The sequence below is a fragment of the Gracilinanus agilis genome, chromosome 1 (genome assembly GCF_016433145.1).
Source record: "Gracilinanus agilis isolate LMUSP501 chromosome 1, AgileGrace, whole genome shotgun sequence".
Classification (NCBI taxonomy): domain Eukaryota; kingdom Metazoa; phylum Chordata; class Mammalia; order Didelphimorphia; family Didelphidae; genus Gracilinanus; species Gracilinanus agilis.
The window spans coordinates 306,198,822-306,220,978 of record NC_058130.1 but is presented as its reverse complement, the minus strand read 5'-3'; positions in this window follow the sequence as shown (position 1 = coordinate 306,220,978).

The window sequence follows — 22,157 nt, the reverse complement described above, 5'->3', positions numbered from 1 at the left end:
CCCCCACTTATAGAGTGGAAGTGCCCATCCCACTTACCTTCGATACTGTGTCCTACTGTGGGGTCCCTTCTTTCATCTGGATTTGTTTTTTTTTGTCCTTTGGAGCTATGCTATATCGTTAGTAAGGAGAGAAAATGGCCCAGCTTCTACTCAGCCACCATCTTAACTAGAAAGATATTTCAATTTTTTTCTGATGATGGTGGTCACTAAGTATGTAATTTTAAAAATTTTTTTAAAAGAATATCATTTTCAATTTCAGGGAATTGAAGACTAGAATCACTCTTTATTAAAGCATCTATTTCATGTTATAACAAAAGGGCCTAGGGAGATATAGGTATACAGTGAGGTGAATGTGTCTATGTATTTTCCCTAGTTGCAGATGATGGAGGAACACCAACCCCAATCACCCTTGATAGTTGTTTTAATTTCTCTTTCTCTAACAATTGCCCAGGGAAGACCACAAAAGGTTAGGTGGATGTGTAACCCTTTCAGGTCCAACCTGTGGTTGGATAAATTATTATAGGGCTTTTGATTTGCTTTGGATCACTTTTGAAGTCTGACTGCATTGACTCCCTTCCCAAGGGTCATGATAGAAAGACCACTCAGGAAGGTACTTATTAAACACTCTTTACCATAATCTATAAACAGGGAAAGGATAAACAGGATAAGGAATGGGGATTGGAGACCCTGTCAATCTAATATCTATAACTAGTTGACATTCAGGACTGGAGGCTATTGACCTAGTAAAAGCTGGAGTTTTGTTCTCCACAACCCCTCTGGCCCAGCCTGGCCACAGCCAAGCCAGAGAATAGAGACTGCTCTTGATGCAGCTGTGTTGGTGATTTTATTCTCTCAGCTTTCCACTATAAGTGTTTAGTGATGCACTAGCTCTCATAGTCTTCAGGAAATATTCAGATTCTTCCTATGCTCTTCTTCATAGACCTCCCAGCCTCCCTTCACCACCCAGAGACCTAGAGACCTAAACAGCTAGAAAGATCCAGAGACACAAAGACCCAACACCCCAAAGACAAAAGACCAAAAGACCCTTCAAGTGGCTGTCAGGGAAATTTGTACTGCCAAGCCAACAGACATTTGCCCCTGGCTCACAGCATCTGAGAACATTCTATGCCTTCCAACTGCCTCCCCTGTCATTCAAGGTGGCATCCATCATTTCCCAGCATATGAACATAACATTCAGACCCTTGTGACTTCTTGTGAACTTTTTTTTAATTAGCTTACATTTAATTCTCAGTCTAAAGCATATTGGACTCAATCTTTATTGATGGAGATCAATGCCCATATTTGTGAGAGCCAGGGAAGAATTGGTAAGAGCAAGAGAATTCTAGTCTTTTCAAATTCTTTCAAGCTTTCTTTGAGTTTGTTTGGTTTTTTTGGGCAGGCTCTTTTGGCTTCTAACTTCCAGAAAGAATATGCATGATGCCAAACCTATCTCAGGTTGTTGAAAGGAAAGACTAAGAAGAAGCAGCCATGACAGTCTCTCTCATATCTATATCTCCAGATTGCTGTTACAGAGACCTCAAGAAATTTCTTATTGAGTGAGATCTACAATATTCTCTCTGTGTAGAACTTAGTTATGTTATTTCCAATAGAAGAGCTCCTTCTCTCAGTAGTATCTGGCGCATATTATCATATGTATAGGTAGGTCGACTTTATCTCCTTACCAATGGATATAAAGTACCTCCAAACGAAAAAAAAAATAAATAAATCCATATGAAAGAAGGGACCCCACAACAGGGAATAGTATTGAAGGTACGTGGGATTTGGCTACTTCCACACCTTTGGGGGCAGGCAGGGGGAAATAGCTCCCATTAAAAGATGAGCGGATCAACCCTCCCCCACCCAAATACCAGAGGAAGAGGATGCGTTCCAGAGTTAGAGTGAGTGGGGGCACAAAAATCTAGCCCCTTGGCAGCTAGCAGGCACTACTAGAAGCTTGCCCCTGAGAGCAGCAAGACCTGACATCACAGGTGGCTGGAAAACTCAGACCCTGGACACTGGAGTGGGGTTGAGAGAGGCATCAGGAATACCCAGCTCGCTCAGACTCAGGGGAACATGTCAGGTGGAGGATCAAGCATGGGCCAAGTTCCAGGCTCTGGGCAGCTGGCTAGGAACATGGGGCTTGACCCTGAAAACAGCTAGACCAGAGACCCCAGGAGGGTCCCCAGAGAAGCCAGGAGACTCACAAAGTAGCATCAGGCAAAAAATTGCTTTCTAACTCCATTCAAAGAGAATCAGATTTCCTTACTCCAACTTCTGGAGGATAAACCACAAGATGCCAAACAAAGCCCAAGAAATAAAAGAGAAGACCAAGGGAAAGAACTCTAACACTTGATAACTTCTGCACAGAAAAAAAAAAACAGAAAAAAGAGGAGGGAAAACAATTAAAGACATCCAAACATTCCCCAAAATATGAAAATGGGTCACAAGATTGTGAAGAGTTCAAATCTGAGGTCATGAGAAAGATGAAAGAGATCTAGCAAGAAAATAACAGTTTAAAAAGTATAAGTTTGCAATTAGAAAGTGAGGATCAGAAATCAAATGAATTAATAAGGAAATTGACAACCAGAAATGACCAGTTGGAAGCCTTGAAGAACCAGATAAACCAGATTGAAAAGGAAAACCAAAAGATTATAGCTGAAAACCAGTCTCTAAAGGCAGAAGGAAACATGAAATATCTCAAAGAGAAGTTAATAGACCAAGAAAACAGGTCTAGAAGAGACAATTTGAGAATCATTGGTCTTCCTGAAAAAGCAGAAACTAATAGAAATTTGGAGTCCATACTAAAAGAAATTATTCAGCAAAACTGTCCTGAAGTTCTACAAGAGGGCAATATAGACATTGAAAGGATCAATAGATCACCCTCTACACTAAACCCTGAAAAGACTACCCCTAGGAATATAATAGCCAAATTCAAGAGCATCCAAGTAAAAGAAAAAAATATTACAAGAAGCCAGAAAAAGACAATTCAGATATCAAGGAGCACCAATCAGAATCACACAGGATCTGGCAGCCTCCACACTAAAAGACCGCAGGGCTTGGAATATGATATTCAGAAAGGCAAGAGAACTGGGTCTACAACCAAAAATCACCTACTCATCAAAACTTACTATATACTTACAGGGGAAAGTATGGGCATTCAACAAGATAGAAGATTTCCAAGTATTTGCACAGAAAAGACCAAGACTAAATGGAAAGTTTGATATCCAACCACAAAAACCAAGAGAAACATGAAAAGGTAAAAAAGAAACAGAGCAGAAAGAAAGACAACTCTAATTTTTTAATTTGCCTCTTTAAAGATCAAGTTATTTGTATTCCTATATGGAGAAATGTTGTATGTAATTTTCAAAAACTGTATTCACTCTTATAGTAATTAGAAGAATTATTTTTCAAGGAAGAGTTTTGAGCACTAAATGGTCTAAGATGAGATAGAGTGGGTAAAAAAGAGGGGGTGAAGAGTAGATGGCACCAAGAGAAACTTGAATGAATAAAAATAGAATATTCTTTACCACATAAAGAGAGCATGGGAAGGGGAGGGGATGAATATTATAATAAGAAAGAGAGGAAGAGACCATTAAGAGGTAATATTTAAACCTTACTCTCAGTGGAATTAATCCTGAGAGGGAAGAGTAGCTATATTCATTGATATATAGAATTCTATCTAACCCTACTGAGAAAGTCAGAAGGGATTAACTAAGGGGAGCAGGGCAGTGGGGAGGTCAAAAAATTGAGGGGAGGAGAGCGAGGGATACATTAGGCCTTAAAAAAAAGAGGGGAATAATAAAGGAGGTGTTGGAAAGGGAAGTAAATCAAGGGAGGGGACAAGGGGGACTGGTCTAAAACAAATCACTGGATTAAAAGGAAATAGTGTAAGAAGAAGGGGTAAAACTTGGAGAGGACAAAAAAATGTTGGGGAATATACAACTGATAATTATAAATCTGAATGTGAATGGGATGAACTCACCCATAAGACGGAAGCAAATGGCAGAGTGGATTAGAAACCAAAATCTTACCATATGTTGTCCTGAAAAAACACATATGAGGTGGGTGGACATACACAGGTTTAAGGTCAAGGGCTGGAGCAAAATCTTTTGGGCTTCAAATGAGAAAAAGAAGCCAGGAGTGTCAATCATGATTTTTGAAAAAACCAAAGTAAAAATAGATATGATTAAAAGAGACAGAGAAGGTAATTACATCCTGATAAAAGGCAGTATATACAATGAAGAAATAGCAGCACTCAACATGTATGCACCAAAAGGTATAGCATCTAAATTCCTAAAGGAGAAACTAGATGAGTTCAAGAAGGAAATAGTTAGTAAAACCATACTAGTGGGAGATCTACATATTCCTCTTTCAGATCTAGTTAAATTAAACCAAAAAATAAATAAGAAAGAGATGAGTGAGGTGAATAAATATTAGAAAAATTAGATTTAATAGATATGTGGAGAAAAATAAATAGGGACAAAAAGGAATACATCTTCTTTTCAGCTGCACATGGTACATTCACAAAGATTGACCATGTAATAGGGCATAGAAACATTGTGAACAAATGCAAGAGTAGAAAAAATAAATATAAACTTTCAGATAATAATGCAATAAAAATAATAATTAGTAAGGGCCCATGGACAGGCAAATCAAAAACTAATTGGAGGCTTCCGGGTTAAGATGGCGGCAGAGTAAAAAGCAGCTCTTAACCTCTCCTGACCAAAACACACAAGACTCCTCAAGGGGACATAAAAACAAGTCCAGAAGAATGGAGGAACCCCACATCAGGGTGCAGCTTGGAAGGTAGGTGGAATCGGGACATTTCCATGTTATAAAGGGGTGAAACATCTCTCACTAAATCTCGGGCTGAGCAACCACCCCACCCCCACCCCCTCCACACACAGCACCTATATCACCGAAGCCAGCTAAAAAGAAATAGACCAAGTTTGGGGCACCCATCGAGTCATTGGCAGCTCCAGGGCCTGTTCCTGAGAGCAGCAAGATTTGGGACCCCAAAAAGCCAAAGAATGTACGCAAAATCTGAGCGCAGGCTCAGGGCCCAGAGCACGGGAGCAGAGCTCAGGCGGGCTCAGAGCTCAGGCGCAGGGGAGGCGTGGGTGGAGGCAGACATAGCCACAAGCTAAAGCTCTGAAACCCTGAGTGGGGAACGAGCGTAGACGGGTATACAACTGTGGAAGCAGCTCCCTGAGACTGGTAAAGGAACCTCCAGCAGATGATCAAGCAAGGGGATCCACCAGGGGGCTTGACCTTGGAAAAAACCAGACCTCAGGAGCGAAAAGACCACGGACAGACCCTGAGCGCGAGGATAAAGCTGAGAAGCTGCTGGGCTAATGATGGCTACCCAGTCTCAGGAAGCTCAGAAGAGAAAGATTAACAACAAGAAAAAGAAGTCTTTAACACTCGACAACGTTTACACAGAGAAAATCCAGACAACCGAGCAAATGGAGGAGGAGAACAAACAAGCATCCGGACCCACCTCAAATAAGGAAAACGGGTCACAAGCTATGGAAGAGCTCAAAACTGAGATTTTGAGGAAAATAGAAGAGATCTGGCAAGAAAATAACAGTTTAAAAGGTAGAATCTTGCAATTGGAAAGTGAGGCTCAGAAATCAAATGAACTGAAAAGCAAATTGAACCAGATTGAAAAAGAAAACCAAAAGATCATAGCTGAAAACGAAAAGATTAGAGCTGAAAACGAAAAGATTAGAGCAGAAAACCAGTCCCTAAAGGCTAGAATTGAGCAATTAGAAGCTAATGATCTCTCAAGACAACAAGAACAAATAAAACAAAGTCAAAAGATTGAAAAAATAGAAGGAAACATGAAATATCTCAGTGAGAGAGTGACAGACCAAGAAAACTGGTCTAGAAGAGACAATTTAAGAATAATTGGTCTTCCAGAAAAACCAGAAATTAATAGAAACCTGGACTCCATACTAACAGAAATAATCCATCAAAATTGCCCTGAATTCCTACAACAAGAGGGCAATATAGACATTGAAAGGATTCATAGAACACCCACTACATTCGATCCAGATAAGAACACGCCCAGAAATATAATTGCGAAATTCAAGAGCTTTCAAGCAAAAGAAAAAATCTTACAAGAAGCCAGAAAGAGACAATTCAAATATCAAGGAACACCAACCAGGATCACACAGGATCTGGCAGCCTCCACGCTAAAAGACCGTGAGGCTTGGAATACGATATTCAGAAAGGCAAGAGAGCTGGGCCTGCAACCACGGATCAAATACCTATCAAAATTGACTAGCAGAGTGGATTAGAAGCCAAAATCCTACCATATGTTGTCTACAAGAAACACATATGAGACGAGTGGACATACAAAAGTTTAAGGTTCAGGGCTTGAGCAAAATCTTTTGGGCGTCAAATGAGAAAAAGAAGGCAGGAGTGGCTATTATGATTTCTGACAAAGCCAAAGTATAAATAGGTATGATTAAAAAAGACAGGGAAGGTCATTACATCCTAATTAAAGGCAGTAAAAACAATGAGGAAATAACACTGCTCAATATGAATGCACCAAGTGGCATAGCATCCAAATTCATAAAGGAGAAACTAGCAGAGCTCAAGAAGGAAATAGATAGTAAAACCATACTAGTGGGAGATCTAAATATTCCTCTGTCAGATCTAGATAAATCAAACCGAAAAATAAATAAGAAAGAGGTAAGAGAGGTGAATGAAGTCCTAGAAAAATTAGATCTAATTGATATGTGGAGAAAAATAAATAGGGACAAAAAGGAATACACCTTCATTTCAGCTGCACATGGCACATTCACAAAGATTGACCATGTTATAGGGCATAGAATCATTGCAAACAAATGCAAAAGAGCAGAAATAATAAATGTAACCTTCTCAGATCATAATGCAATAAAAATAATAATTAGTAAGGGCACCTGGACAGGAAAATCAAAAACTAATTGGAAATCAAATAATATGATTCTCCAAAACCAATTTGTCAAAGAAGGAATCATAGAAACAATCAATAATTTCATTGAAGAAAATGACAATGATGAGACATCCTACGAAACTTTGTGGGATGCGGCCAAGGCAGTACTCAGGGGGAAATTTATATCCTTGAGTGCATATATTAACAAATTAAGGAGGGTAGAGATTAATGAATTGGGCATCCAACTCAAAAAATTAGAAAGCGAGCAAATTAAAAATCCCTAGATGAAAACTAAATTACAAATACTAAAAATCATGGGAGAAATTAATAAAATCGAAAGTAAAAGAACTATTGAATTAATAAATAAGACTAGAAGCTGGTACTTTGAAAAAACAGATAAAATAGACAAAGTCCTGGTCAATCTAATAAAAAAAAGGAAAGAAGAAAACCAAATTGACAGTATCAAAGATGAAAAGGGAGACCTCCCCTCTAATGAAGGGGAAATTAAGGCAATCATTAAAAACTATTTTGCCCAATTAGATAGCAATAAATATAACAATTCAGGAGATATGGATGAATATTTACAAAAATATAAACTGCCTAGATTGACAGCAGAAGAAATAAAATACCTAAATAATGCCATATCAGAAAAAGAAATTGAACAAGCCATCAAAGAACTCCCTAAGAAAAAATCACCAGGGCCCGGTGGATTCACAAGTGAATTCTATCAGACATTCAAAGAGCAACTAGTCCCAATACTATACAAATTATTTGATATGATAAGCAAAGAAGGAGTCCTACCAAATTCCTTTTATAACACAAATATGGTACTGATTCCAAAGCCAGGGAGATCAAAAACAGAGAAAGAAAACTACAGACCAATTTCCCTAATGAACATAGATGCAAAAATCTTAAATAGAATACTAGCAAAGAGACTCCAGCAAGTAATTAAGAAGATCATCCACCATGATCAGGTGGGATTTATACCAGGAATGCAAGGTTGGTTCAACATTAGGAAAACCATCCATATAATTGACCATATCTACAGTCTAACAAACAAAAATCACATGATTATCTCAATAGATGCTGAAAAAGCCTTTGACAAAATACAGCATCCATTCCTATTGAAAACACTGAAAAGTATAGGAATAGAAGGACCTTTCCTAAAAATAATAAACAGTATATACCTAAAACCATCAACAAACATCATATGCAATGGGGATAAATTAGAAGCCTTCCCAATAAGATCAGGAGTAAAACAAGGATGCCCATTATCACCTCTATTATTCAACATAGTACTAGAAACACTACCAGTTGCAATTAGAGAAGAAAAAGAAATTGAAGGTATCAGAATAGACAAGGAGGAGACCAAGCTATCACTCTTTGCAGATGATATGATGGTATACTTAAAAAATCCTAGAGAATCAACTAAGAAGCTTGTAGAAATTATCAACAACTTTAGCAAAGTTGCAGGATACAAAATAAATGCACATAAATCATCAGTATTTCTATACATTTCCAACACACTAGAGCAGCAGGAAGTAGAAAGAGAAACACCATTTAAAATCACCCTAGACAATATAAAATTCTTAAGAATCTATCTACCAAAACAAACACAGCAATTATATGAAAACAACTACAAAACACTTTCCAAACAAATAAAACTGGATCTAAACAATTGGAAAGCCATTGATTTCTCATGGGTAGGATGAGCTAACATAATAAAAATGACAATTCTACCGAAATTAATTTACCTATTTAGCGCCATATCTATCAAGCTACCAAAAAACTTCTTTACTGAATTAGAAAAAACTATAACAAATTTTATTTGGAATAATAAAAGATCAAGAATATCAAGGGAAATAATGAAAAAAAAATGTGAAGGAAGGGGGCCTAGCAATACCAGATATTAAACTATACTATAAAGCAGCAGTCATCGAAAGAATATGGTACTGGCTAAGAGATAGAGAGGAGGATCAGTGGAATAGACTTGGGGTAAATGACATCAGCAAGACAGTGTATGATAAACCCAAATAGCCCAACTTTTGGGACATGAATCCACTATTTGACAAAAACTGCTGGGAAATTTGGAAAACAATATGGGAGAGATTAGGTTTAGATCAACATCTCTCACCCTACACCAAGATAAATTCAGAATGGGTGAATGACTTGAATATAAAGAGGGAAACTATAAATAAGTTAAGTGAACACAGAATAGTATACTTGTCAGATTTCTGGGAAAAGAAAGACTTTAAAACCAAGCAAGAGTTAGAGAAAATTACAAAATGTAAATTAAATGGATTTGATTTTATTAAACTAAAAAGCTTTTGTACAAACAAAAACAATGTAGTCAAAATCAGAAGGGAAACAACAAATTGGGAAAAAATCTTTATAACGAAAAACTCTGACAGGTGTCTAATTACTCAAATATACGAGGAGTTGAAGCAATTGTATAAAAATCAAGCCATTCCCCAATTGATAAATGGGCAAGAGACATGAATAGGCAATTTTCAGGTAAAGAAATCAAAAGTATCAATAAGCACATGAGAAAGTGTTCCAAATCACTAATAATTAGAGAAATGCAAATCAAAACAACTCTGAGGTATCACCTCACACCTAGCAGATTGGCTAAAATGAAAGAAGGGGAGAGTAATGAATGTTGGAGGGGATGTGGCAAAATTGGGACATTAATGCATTGCTGGTGGAGTTGTGAACTGATCCAGCCATGCTGGCTGGCAATTTGGAATCATGCTCAAAGGGCTATAAAAGAATGCGTGCCCTTTGATCCAGCCATACCATTGTTGGGTTTGTACCTCAAAGAGATCATAGATAAACAGACTTGTATGAAAATATTTATAGCTGTGCTTTTTGTGATGGCAAAAACTGGAAAAGGAGGGTATGTCCTTCAATTGGGGAATGGCTGAACAAACTGTGATATATGCGGGTGATGGAATACTATTGTGCTAAAAGGAATAATAAACTGGAGGAGTTCCAGGCGAACTGGAGAGACCTCCAGGAACTGATGCAGAGTGAAAGGAGCAGAGCCAGAAGAACATTGTACACAGAGACTGATATACTGTGATAAAATCGAATGTAATGGGCTTCTGTGCCAGCAGCAATGCAAAGACCCAGGACAGCTCTGAGGGATTTATGGTAAAGAATGCTACCCACATTCAGAGGAAGGACTGCGGGAGAGGAAACATATGAGAAAAAGAACTGCTTGAACGCGTGGGTTGGGGTGGACATGATTGAGGATGTGGACTTGAAACTACCACACCAATGCAACTACCAACAATTTGGAAATAGGTCTTGATCAAGGACACATGACAAAACCAGTGGAAATGTGCATTGGCCATGGCTGGGGGGAGTGCGGGGGGTGGAGGTGAAAGTAGGAGCATGAATCATTAACCATGTTAAAAATGAATATTAATAAATGTTTAAATTTAAAAAAAATAATTGGAAATTAAATAATATGATTCTCCCATACCAGTTAGTTAAAGAAGAAATCATAGAAACAATCAACCATTTCATTGAAGAAAATGACAATGATAAGACATCCTAACAAACTCTGTTGGATGCAGCTAAGGCAGTACTCAGGAGGAAATTTATGTCCTTGAGAGCATATATTAACAAATTAGAGAGGAAAAATATCAATGAACTGGGCATGCAAATTAAAAAACTAAAAAGGGAACAAATTAAAAATCCCCAGCTAAAGACCCAATTAGAGATTACAAAAATTAAAGGAGAAATCAATAAAATTGTAAGTAAAAGAATATTGAATTAATAAATTAGACTAGACGCTGGTACTTTGAAAAAACAAACAAAATTGACAAAGTACTCGTAAATCTAATTTAAAAAAGAAAGAAGAAAAGCAAATCATCAGTATCAAAGATGGAAAGGGAGACCTCACCTCTAATGAAGAAGAAATCAAGGCAATCATTAAAAACTATTGTGCACAATTATATATCAATAAATATAGCAATCTAGGTGAGATGGATGAATATTTGCAAAAATATAAATTGCCTAGATTAACAGTAGAAGAAATAGAATACTTCAATAATCCCATATCAGAAAAAGAAATTGAACAAGCCATCAAAGGACACTTTAAGAAAAAAATCCCCAGAGACTGATGGATTCACAAGTGAATTCTATCAAACCTTCAAAGATCAACTAATTCCAATACTATACAAATTATTTGAAATAATAAGCAAAGAAGGAGTTCTGCCAAATTCCTTTTATGACAGAAATATGGTACTGATTCCAAAGCCCAGTAGATCAAAAACAGTGAAAGAAAACTACAGACTAATCTCCTTAATTAACATAGATGCAAAAATCTTTTTTTTTAAACCCTTACCTTCAATCTTGGAGTCAATACTGTGTATTGGCTCCAAGGCAGAAGGGTGGTAAGGGTAGGCAATGAGGGTCAACTAACTTGCCCAGGGTCACACAGCTGGGAAGTGTCTGAGGCCAGATTTGAACCTAGGACCTGCCATCTCTAGGCCTGGCTCTCAATCCACTGAGCTACCCAGCTGCCCCGATGCAAAAATCTTAAACAGAATACTAGCAAAAAGACTCGAACAAGTGATCAGGTGGATTATTAATTATGATCAGGTGTGATTAATACCAGGAAAGCAAGGATGGTTTAGCATTAAGAAAACCATTCACATAATTGACTATATTAACAAACAAACCAACAAAAACCACGTGATCATCTCAATAGATGCTGAAAAAGCCTTTGACAAAATAAAGCACCCATTCCTATTGAAAACACTAGAAAGTATAGGAATAGAAGGACCTTTCTTAAAAATATTAAACAGTATATATCTAAAAGCATCAACAAACATCATATGCAATGGGGATAAATTAGGAGCTTTTCTAATAAGATCAGGTGTGAAACAAGGTTGCCCACTATCACCTCTATTATTTAACATTGTACTAGAAAAACTAACAGTATCAATTAGAGAAGAAAAAGAAATAGAAGGTATTGAAATAGGTAATGAGAGGACTCAGCTATAACTGTTTGCAAATGATATGATGGTCTACTTAAAAATCCTAGAGAATCAACTAAAAAGCTAATAGAAATCATCAACAACTTTAGCAAAGGTTCAGGATACAAAATAATTGCACATAAATCATCAGCATTTCTATAATATCTCCAACACATCACAGCAGGAAGAGGTAGAAAGAGAAACACCATTTTAAATCACCCTAGACAATATAAAATACTTAGGAATCTAGCTACCAAAAAAAAAACACAGGAATTATATAAACACAACTACAAAACACTTTCCAAACAATTAAAACTAGATATAAACAATTGGAAAAACATTGATTGCTCATGGGTAGGATGAGATAACATAATAAAAATGACCATTCTACCTAAGTGAATTCACCTATTTAGTGTCATACCTATCAAACAACCAAAATATTTTTTACTGAATAGAAAAAACTAAAACAAAGTTCATTTGGAATAACAAAAATCAAGAATATCAAGGGAAATAATGAAAAAAATGTGAAGAAAGGTGGCCTAGCAGTACCAGATATTAAACTATACTATAAAGCAGCGGTCATCAAAACAATATGGTACTGGCTAAGAGACAGAAGGGAGGATCAATGCAATAGACTTGGGGTAAGTGACATCAGCAAGACAGTGTATGATAAACTCAAAGAGCCCAACTTTGGGGACAAATATCCACTATTTGACAAAAACTGCTGGGAAAATTGGAAAACAATATGGGAGAGTTTAGATTTATATCAATATCTCACACCCTACACTAAGATAAATTCAGAATGTGTGAGTGACTTGAATATAAAGAAGGAAACTATAAGAAAATTAGGTGAACTTAGAATAGTATACTTGTCAGATCTATGGTAAAGGAAAAAATTTTAAAACATGCAAGAATTAGAAAAAATTACAAAATGCAAAATAAATAATTTTGATTATATGAAATTAAAAAGCTTTTGTACAAACAAAAACAATGTAACTGAAATCAGAAGGGAAACAACAAACTGGGAAAAAATTTTTATAACAAAAAATTCTGACAGAGGTCTAATTACTCAAATATAAAGGAACTAAATCAATTGTATAAAAAATCAATTAATTCCCCAATTGATAAATGGGCAGGGGACATAAATAGGCAATTTTCAGCTAAAGAAATCAAAACTGTCATTAAGCACATGAGAAAGAGTTCTAAATCTTTAATAATTAGAGAAATGCAAATCAAAACAACCCTGAGGTATCACTCACATCTAGCAGATTGGCTAAAATGATAGAAGGGGAGAGTAATGAATGTTGGAGGGGATGTGGCAGAATTGGGACATTAATGCATTGTTGGTGGAGTTGTGAACTGATCCAACCATTCTGGATGGCAATTTGGAACTATGCCCAAAGAGTGATAAAAGACTGCCTGATCTTCTATCCAGCTATAGTATTGCTGGGTTTGTACCCCAAAGAGATCATAAATAAAAATTGCACAAAAATATTTATAGCTGTGCTCTTTGTGTTGGCAAAAAACTAGAAAATGAGGAAATGCCCTTCAATTGAGGAATGGCTGAACAAACTGTGGTATATGCTGGTGATGGAATACTATTGTGCTAAAAGGAATTAAAAACTAGAGGAGTTCCAGGTGAACTGGAAAGACCTCCAGGAATTGATGCAGATTGAAAGGAGCAGAACCAGAAGAACATTGTACACAAAGACCAATACACTGTGGTAAAATCGAATGTAATGGACTTCTGTACTAGCAGCAATGTAATGACCCAGGACAATTCTGAGGGATTTATGGTAAAGAATGCTACCCACATTCAGAGGAAGAACTGCAGGAGTGGAAACACAGAAAAAAAAATACAACCGCTTGAACATATGGGTTGATGTAGACATGGTTGGGGATGTGACACTAAATGACCAGGAATGTCTTCTGCTCCTTTCATATCTCTAGCATTTTAGCACGGTGACTGGCACAGACTAGGTGCTCAATAATTACTTATTGAATTCAATTGGATTGTATCCACTAGTTGTTTTTGTAAAACTCTACAACATGTATTTTAGATATAATGATGCACATTCCATCACACACACACACACACACACACACACACACACACACACACACACACACAAACAATGTTTTTGAAGTGTTTTACCAATCACATATGAGTAGTGGGAAAGTAGGTCAAAATCTTGAAATCTGTACTCCACTGAGCAAAGTACCTGATTTATTTTTGCATAGATGACTCAAGAAATAGTATCATATCATTCTTAGAGTCCCAATTGAGGTATTTCATTAGGTCTCATGTCTGCACAAAGAAACCAAAAGGAAAAGGATTTTTGTCCTTTGACAAGCAATTTCTGAGTTAATATGTTTTGCCTTTCAATAACAGGAAAGGTTATAGCACTCCAATCCATTTTTAATAAATGTTACCCTAACATTCCTTTTCAAACAACAGTCAATTACTGCTGAACTTTTACAATAAGTGTTTCACAGATGTAAAATTTGAAACATTTTTGAAAATCTCAGGTCTGTCAGTTAATCTAGCCCCAAGCTGCTCTAACATATCATAGTGGCAGCTAAATGGTAGGGAACATCAGGTCCAAGTGACCTTTTGAGAATTACAAGGAGACAGATTGTTCTCATGATGCTTAAATGCTTTAAGTAGAAAAAGAGTACACTTAATAGTAGACATTTATTTTGTTTTATTTTATTCATTCCTTTAGGACCACATATATTTGCCATACCCATGGTTAAAAATAGCAATTTCCATTTATATTTCAGTTGTTCTTATTCTTACCATATGTATCTAGAAAAATGACAAAAATCCATGTTCAATATTAATGCATGACCCATTTTTGTTTGTTTCTTCAACTCTGTGACTATAGAATTACTATTAGAAGCCAAAAGTAGTTGCTTCCTAGCTCAATGGACTGTGACTTTTGTGTACTGAAATACATTTCCAATGTAAATGACCATGCCTCAGTCTTCCTTGTAACTCCCAGAAAGCTAAGTGCAGTTGAATTAGTCTTAAGAAATAATTTGTATTTTCTTTATTTTTTTGTGGGAATGAAAATGAAAAGCAGTTGGATAAATGAGCTAGGTACCATGCAGATATGAAAAAGTTCTAACTATGGAAGAAATTGCTCTGACCAAAGGACTTAAAGAGGTACTATGTGTTCTATTGTAAAGTGTCCGTATAATGGTATTTCTTCTGAATGTTCAGCTACTCGACTGATTCTTTCCTTTACTTTGAAAGATATCCTAGCTGTCTCCAAAGTGCTGTGAAAGCTTTCCAGACTCAGCATATGCTAAATAGAGGCTAGGCTTGTTTTGTATCATGCCAATAATCCCATGCTTTGAGGAAAATTTATACCCTCAGGCAATTTGCAGTTGGAAATCTGACATATATCCAAATATAAATTCAGGACATCTTAATGTCAATAACTTTGATGTGCATTAGGTAATTCTACCACACATGATTTTAATAGTTTCTGCAGCATTTCAGCTGCTTGGATAGGAAATGCATGCCTACAGATTCATCTATGGCAATGATATTTCAATGACTCTAAATATGTACTCTTGCCTTGTATATGTGGATGATATGTATTCATAAGCCTTTTAATCCACATCACAGTCATCACAGTGTCTCAGTTTTTTTATGAGGTTTTCAGTAGAAAGTGGATTCCTTCTCTGATGTTAATATAGTCATTTGGACTAGCAATTAAATATTACAAGTTGTAAATTTTATTTTAAAAATCTTAAACCTAAACTTTAAAAATTGTCAATTAACAACAAAAGAAAGATCAATGTAAAAGGGCAGAATTTAAAATTCGGGAGTAGTTGAATTAATATATTTGGCAAAAATATTCCTAGAAATGATAAAGAACAGATCATTTGAAACAGTAAAAAGAAAGCTCCCCATGGAGGAATTGGGATCATTATCCTGCCAAATTAGAACAAAAGTCCATTTGCTGAATGTGATTGTCCAGCAGTGACCAATACCCATGAATCCCAAAGAAAATTTAAATTACCAAAAATACCTCAAGAGGGTAGCACAGAGGAATTCATGGCTCCAGCTAAATATGAGCATATTTCACAAAGTATTGATTCACAAATGACATCATTTTGTCCTGGCTAGAACAAATGTAGAGCCATTATGTTTCAAAGAAATAAATCTCATTTTTAAAAATTATACTAAACTATTGCATTCAAATGCAAATGAATCCTTCACTTGAAAAGAGAGGCATGCTTTTTTCTAAGTTCTTTTGATCTAATCGTTTATGATTGCTACTTAGGCATTGATAATAAACACAACAACAACAACAAAAAAAAAAACTTGAGATGGTAACTGTGATGGAGAGTAAAAGTCATTAGTGCCTACTGTGTTCACAATATCAGCCAGCTAAGTGGAGTTATAGATAGAATGCAAGCCATGGAATCAAGAAGACCTCTTCCTGAATTCAAATCTGGCCTCAGACACTTATTAGCTGTGTGATCCTGGGCAAGTCAATTCTATTTGTCACTATTCCTCAATCATAAAATGAGTAGAGAAAGAAATGGCAGAGCGCTCCAGGATCTTGTTTAAGATCTTAAATGGGGTCACAAAGAGTCAGACACTATTTTATTGACTGAACAACAACAAATGTGTCTGCAATATATTCCAACTAATACTATTAGGACCATACTTATGTTTATATCTGTGGAATACTTACACCCTGTCTCTGCTTCTCCAGTAACTTTGGGTATCCTGATCAATATAGATTGCAAATGATTTGATGTAGTGATCCAGTGCTAAGATAGAATGAAAACATCAAATATACCCCAGATAGACTTGATTTTCACATATAGACATGGCTTATTACTATGTTTACACAAATAATGTGAAATAGTAAGATTCAATAATTACCTTTTCCCTTTCAACTGTTTGCATAAAAAGATGGCATAATTCAAAATCCTGTTGTGGTCTTATTTTTCTCTTCAAGGAAGTTTTCTTACCATTAATTTTACAAATAATTATTTCTCTTCTTCACTTCACTTACTGATGTCCAGCTGTATATTTCTCTGAGACAGTCAAATTATTTCTGAAATAAAATCATGGTGGCAGTGTATCAATTGGAATACTCATAAAATTAAACAAAGCTAATTGTACTAATGTGTCATAATAAATATAGTTCACATTTCTAGAACTGTAATTTCCCATCTAAAGGACCTTATTCCTCAATGAGTTTATCTTTCAGATTTTTAGGTGTCAAAGAGACCCTGAATTATGAATCCAGGATGACCTACAGGAAAGAGGGAAAATCTTAGAGATTGTGCTAGCACTCTGTGAAGATTTTTAAAAGGGACCAATACAGTACTTTAGGCCTTAATTCTCTGGTTTCTAGTAAATATTTGTATCACATCAAGAAGTAAAAAAGGAAATTATATTAGTTGGACTTTTAGAGAAATCTTTGAAGTTTTCCGATCCCAATGAGTATCTGGTTAATTATCTAGGACATGTCCTAGCTTCTTTAAGGGAGGTACTACCTGTTAGAATCAGAGATTGCCAATAGCAATGAAAAGACACAGATTATGTTGAACTTGATTTTACTTCACATTCTTGAGTCTCTGAGATAGCATTCTTGCTGGAAATTATCATCAGAAATAATTCTTTCCCATTTGGAGAAATAGCCTGATTCAGTAGATAGGTTAAAAGTCAAGAAGATCTTGGTTTAGATCTTACTTCTAGAATATAGCAACTACATGATCTTGGCCTAGTCACATACATCTCAGTGGTCAAAAGAGTTCTCTTTGATTATAATTCAATTTCTTTTCAATGAGAATATTCAAATATATTTTAGTAGAGGAAGTTTCATCATCTGATAACTCCCTTTACTAAAGAAATCACAGATCTAGTCCCTGTCTCTTTCCTCACTATAACAGAGGGTGGTATGAAGACAAAATAGAAAGTGGGTATTCAAACTCCTAAAAGCAGTTATGGCTTGCCTTGCTTTGGCTTTTTACCACTGCTATCTTCTACTTCTGGTTCGCTTTCAAAAAATTCAAATTAGTTTAAATGTAGAGAAAATTATTTATGAAGAAAAAGCAATAATAAGTAGAATGGGGAGGAGGAGACATTAAATAAATGAAGATTTGGGGGAATTCATATTCATCCTTATATTTAAAGTAGGATGCTAGGGATTATATGTAGGCTTAAAGATTAACAGGTACATATGAGCAGCAATAAATATAATATATACAGAAGCTTCAAGTATTATGTAGTGCTTTGAACAGCTATAAAACTCTTTACCAGCTGCCGCAAGCCACACCACTATGGTAGAAACACATCTGTGTATATGTGGCCCATGGGTATAATACAAACCAAGTGTTTCAACTGCTTTATGATTTACTAAGTGTTTTATGTATAGGGATGGAAATAATTACTGTATCTGTGATACCACTAGTATAAGGATCTTTCAGATAAGGAAGTTCCATCTACCAGTGAAGGCTGGCACCTTCTATGGAAATGATAATCTAGATCATCTCTTAAAGCACTCAGAGGCAAAAGATCTTATATAAGGTGAAATGTATATTTCTGATGGAAGACCTGAAAACAGGTCTTTTGGGTTTAGACCCTCTAGCCAATATGCCATCTGCCCTCATTTGGTTATCTCAAAAACTTAATAAAGTATTACAAGAATTATTAAGTTACTTTTTAGATTAAGAAGCTAATGCACATAAAAATTAAGAGTTTTTCTAATAGTGGTAACTAAAGATGTTTTAAATGTTTAATATTTTAATTAAATAACATTTCTAAGGTCAGCAAGTCAAATATTGAACAAGGATTCAAACCTTTATCTTCTGACTCCTTTCTGGGTCTCAATTTTCATATTGTTAAAATACATTGCTTGGTTAACATGATCTTTAAGGACCTTTAAAGCTCTAAATATGATCCTGAATCTATTATCTAAATCCTTGATTTGACTTTAAATCAAAATTCTCTTTCTTACTATGTAGTTCTGTCATACATGTTTTTCCTCTTTTCATAAAGGAACTGAAATTCTATTTTCAATTATAAATATGTATCTCAATGATTCTATGGACACTTACTTTGTGTCAGGCGCTGTGCTAAACACTGTAAATTCTTAATATATTTTGTATTCATCAATCATCTATACCCACTGCCAGCCTTATTCTCTCATAATAATGAAGAAGAATTTTTTCATTACAACAGTACATATATATATTGAGATAAGACCTCCTAAGAAAAGATCCTAATTCTACGTTGTATCTTCATATCAGCCCAATTTTCTGTGTGTATTATAGAGCTCTAGAATTGGAGTCAGAAAGAACTAGATTCAAATCCCCCATGAGTATCCCTGGAAAAGTCATTTAACCTATGTCTCATTTTTTTTTAATATAAAGGAGATGTTGACCTGCATTAGTAGAGGGAGAATACACATCTATGATCCCTCTTTAACAATGAAATCAGAGATTCAGTACTCATCCCTATTCTTGAACAATAAATATTATCTCCCATCGAAATTAACATCCAATGAAGCCTTGGTTTTCCCTCAAGTCAACATTTAGCACCAAAGTAATAAGGCTTATCCAGACATATATGTTTAATAAAGATAAGAAAGCAGACCAAATAATGGAGAATAATTGCCTTGTTTCCTTAGCTTGTCTTTTGTTCTCTTTCATCTTCATTTTTATGAGAGATGTGGGCATGGTAGTAATTAATAAATGCCTAAAAGCCTGACTTAACGGGGATAGTTTTGAGCCTCTTCATTCTAGGCAAACGAGAGGAGAAATAGCTTAGGTGGTCATGTACAGATGAATAATAAGGAGGTTGGTGTCACTGTATATATGATGTGATAGAGTATGTGAAATGGTATAAAGTTTATACTTTATAGACCAGAAATGTAAAAAGTGGTCATATTGTAGAAGGTTTTAAAAGCCAAAGGATTTTAGTACTTGTTCCTAGACATAAAGGAGAGTCATTTGACTTTATTGAGGGGGAAGGGAAACTAACATATGAGTCTTGAATTTAGGAAAATCACTTTGGCAGTTGAATGGCAGATGGCCTGGGGTGGGAACTAACTTGAGGCAGGAAGGTCAAATAGAAAGCTATTGAAATATTCTAAGTTTGAAGTTCTGATGTCTTGAATGAAGGTAACTGATGTGTCAGGAAAGAAAAGTAGGCACATAAGAGAAATATTAGCAAGACAGGAACAATAGGACTTGGCAACAGATGCAATTTATGAGGTGACTGAAAGAAAAAGATCAAGAATAGCATAGGTTGCAAGTCTAGGTGACTAGGATAATTTTTTTCTCTCAAACGTAATATGGAGGCTTACAAGAAGGAAATGTTTAGGGTTTAGGGGGAAGAAAATTATTTCAATCTTGGATATATTTCTGAAATATCACGGGAAATCCAATTAGACATATCTAATTGGCAGTTAAAAATGTTGTACTTGTAGTGAGAAGAGAAATTATAGCTGGATAAATACTGCTGAGAATTATCTCCAAAGAAATGCTTACCAAGTTTTTGGGAGATGATGAAATTATTAACTGAGATAGTAGAGAAAACAAAAAGAAGAAAGCCCAGGAAATACCTTTTGTAAATTTCCAAATAAATGGGTATGACCTGAATGAAAATCCAGCAGTGGAGATTGGGAAGACACTGTTCGATGGGAAAGAAGAGAAGAAAAAGAATTATCAAGAAAAGCTTGAGTACAGATCTCAAAAGAGTATCTCATAGAACAAGGTCATCAAGAGGATTGGAGTCAAGATGGAGGGACAGATATTAAAGTAATTTCAGTTGAATGATGAGGCACAAATCCAGATGAATAAAGTTTAGAACAGAATGAAAGAGGAGGAAGTAGATAGAAGAGGAAAATTAAGTTGAACCTTTTCATTTAAAATACGTTGGCTTTCTTTAGATGCTGAAAGTAGATTTGCTTCTTGCTCCTAAAAGTTGACTTTATGATTGCAGATATAGTTTTTTTCAATTCTGATGAATAGACTTAATATGGCAAAAGACACTGATTCTTCATTCCAGCTCAATATCATAGAGAATAACTAATGAATCAAATGAAAGTGGTTCAGTGGCCTAACTAATGATTGAGTTAATGTATTCCCCCTAACAAACAGTTAATTTGTCAAACATTTATCATTTCTGCCAAAAAGAGATATCATACACCTACTGTTTTCAATTATTCCTTTTACATTCACAGTTTAAAATGTGAGTTCAATTTAGCGAATTGTTACAGGTACCCTAATAGCACACTACTAAATAGAATCAAATTATTTTAATATGATTACAATTTTAGTCCCTTCTTGGGGAAACTGATGGTTAAAAATCACCATTAAATAAAAAGCAAATCAACAAATAACTTTCAGGTGCAGAGCAATAATCAATAACAGTGACCTTTTATCTCTGAGGTTAACCAGGAAAAGATGAAAGTCCATGTTGAATTTAGTTAAATTGTACCCTGGTGATAGATATAAAATCTCAGGTGGTAAAATAATCTTATTCTATTTAATATCACCACACATCTTTGAAATTTTAATTATAATCAAGATAAATCTTATCTTAGAGTTATAGCTAATGTCATTGCTAAAATTATAGATTTAGAAGTGGAAAGATGTGTCAAAAGTGAGAAGTGGACAAATGCCCTTCATAATGATAGGAAATTTTTATATTTCATTTTGCCTGTTGAGTCCTTTGCCTTTCTATCAAGAGGTGGGAAGTATGTTTTCATTTTCATTTCTCTAAAATCATGGTTAGTCCTTGCATCAATTGATGTTTGAAAATTTTCTTTCCTTCAATGTTATAATTGTATGAATTATTCTGTTTCTGATTACTTTACTTTGATCTGTTCATATTTATCTTCCCAGATTCCACTGACATTATTTCAATATTTCTTATGATATAAAACACTACACTGCATTTAAATACCTTAATTTGCTTAGCCTTTCCCTAACAGGTGAGCAACTACTTATTTTTCAGTTCTTTGGAGCTGTGAAAAGAGCTGCTACATTAATGTCCTACTTCCATGTTCACAAAGTGAAATTCCTTAATTTGATCATGATCTGTTGTCATTCCACCTGTCTTGAAACTCCCAGGTCCATAGCAAGAATGAATATATATATATATATATATATATATATATATATATATATATATATGTATGTGTGTGTGTGTGTGTAATGTTTATTAAATTTTTTTTCCAATCACATGTAAAAGATATTCAAGCTTA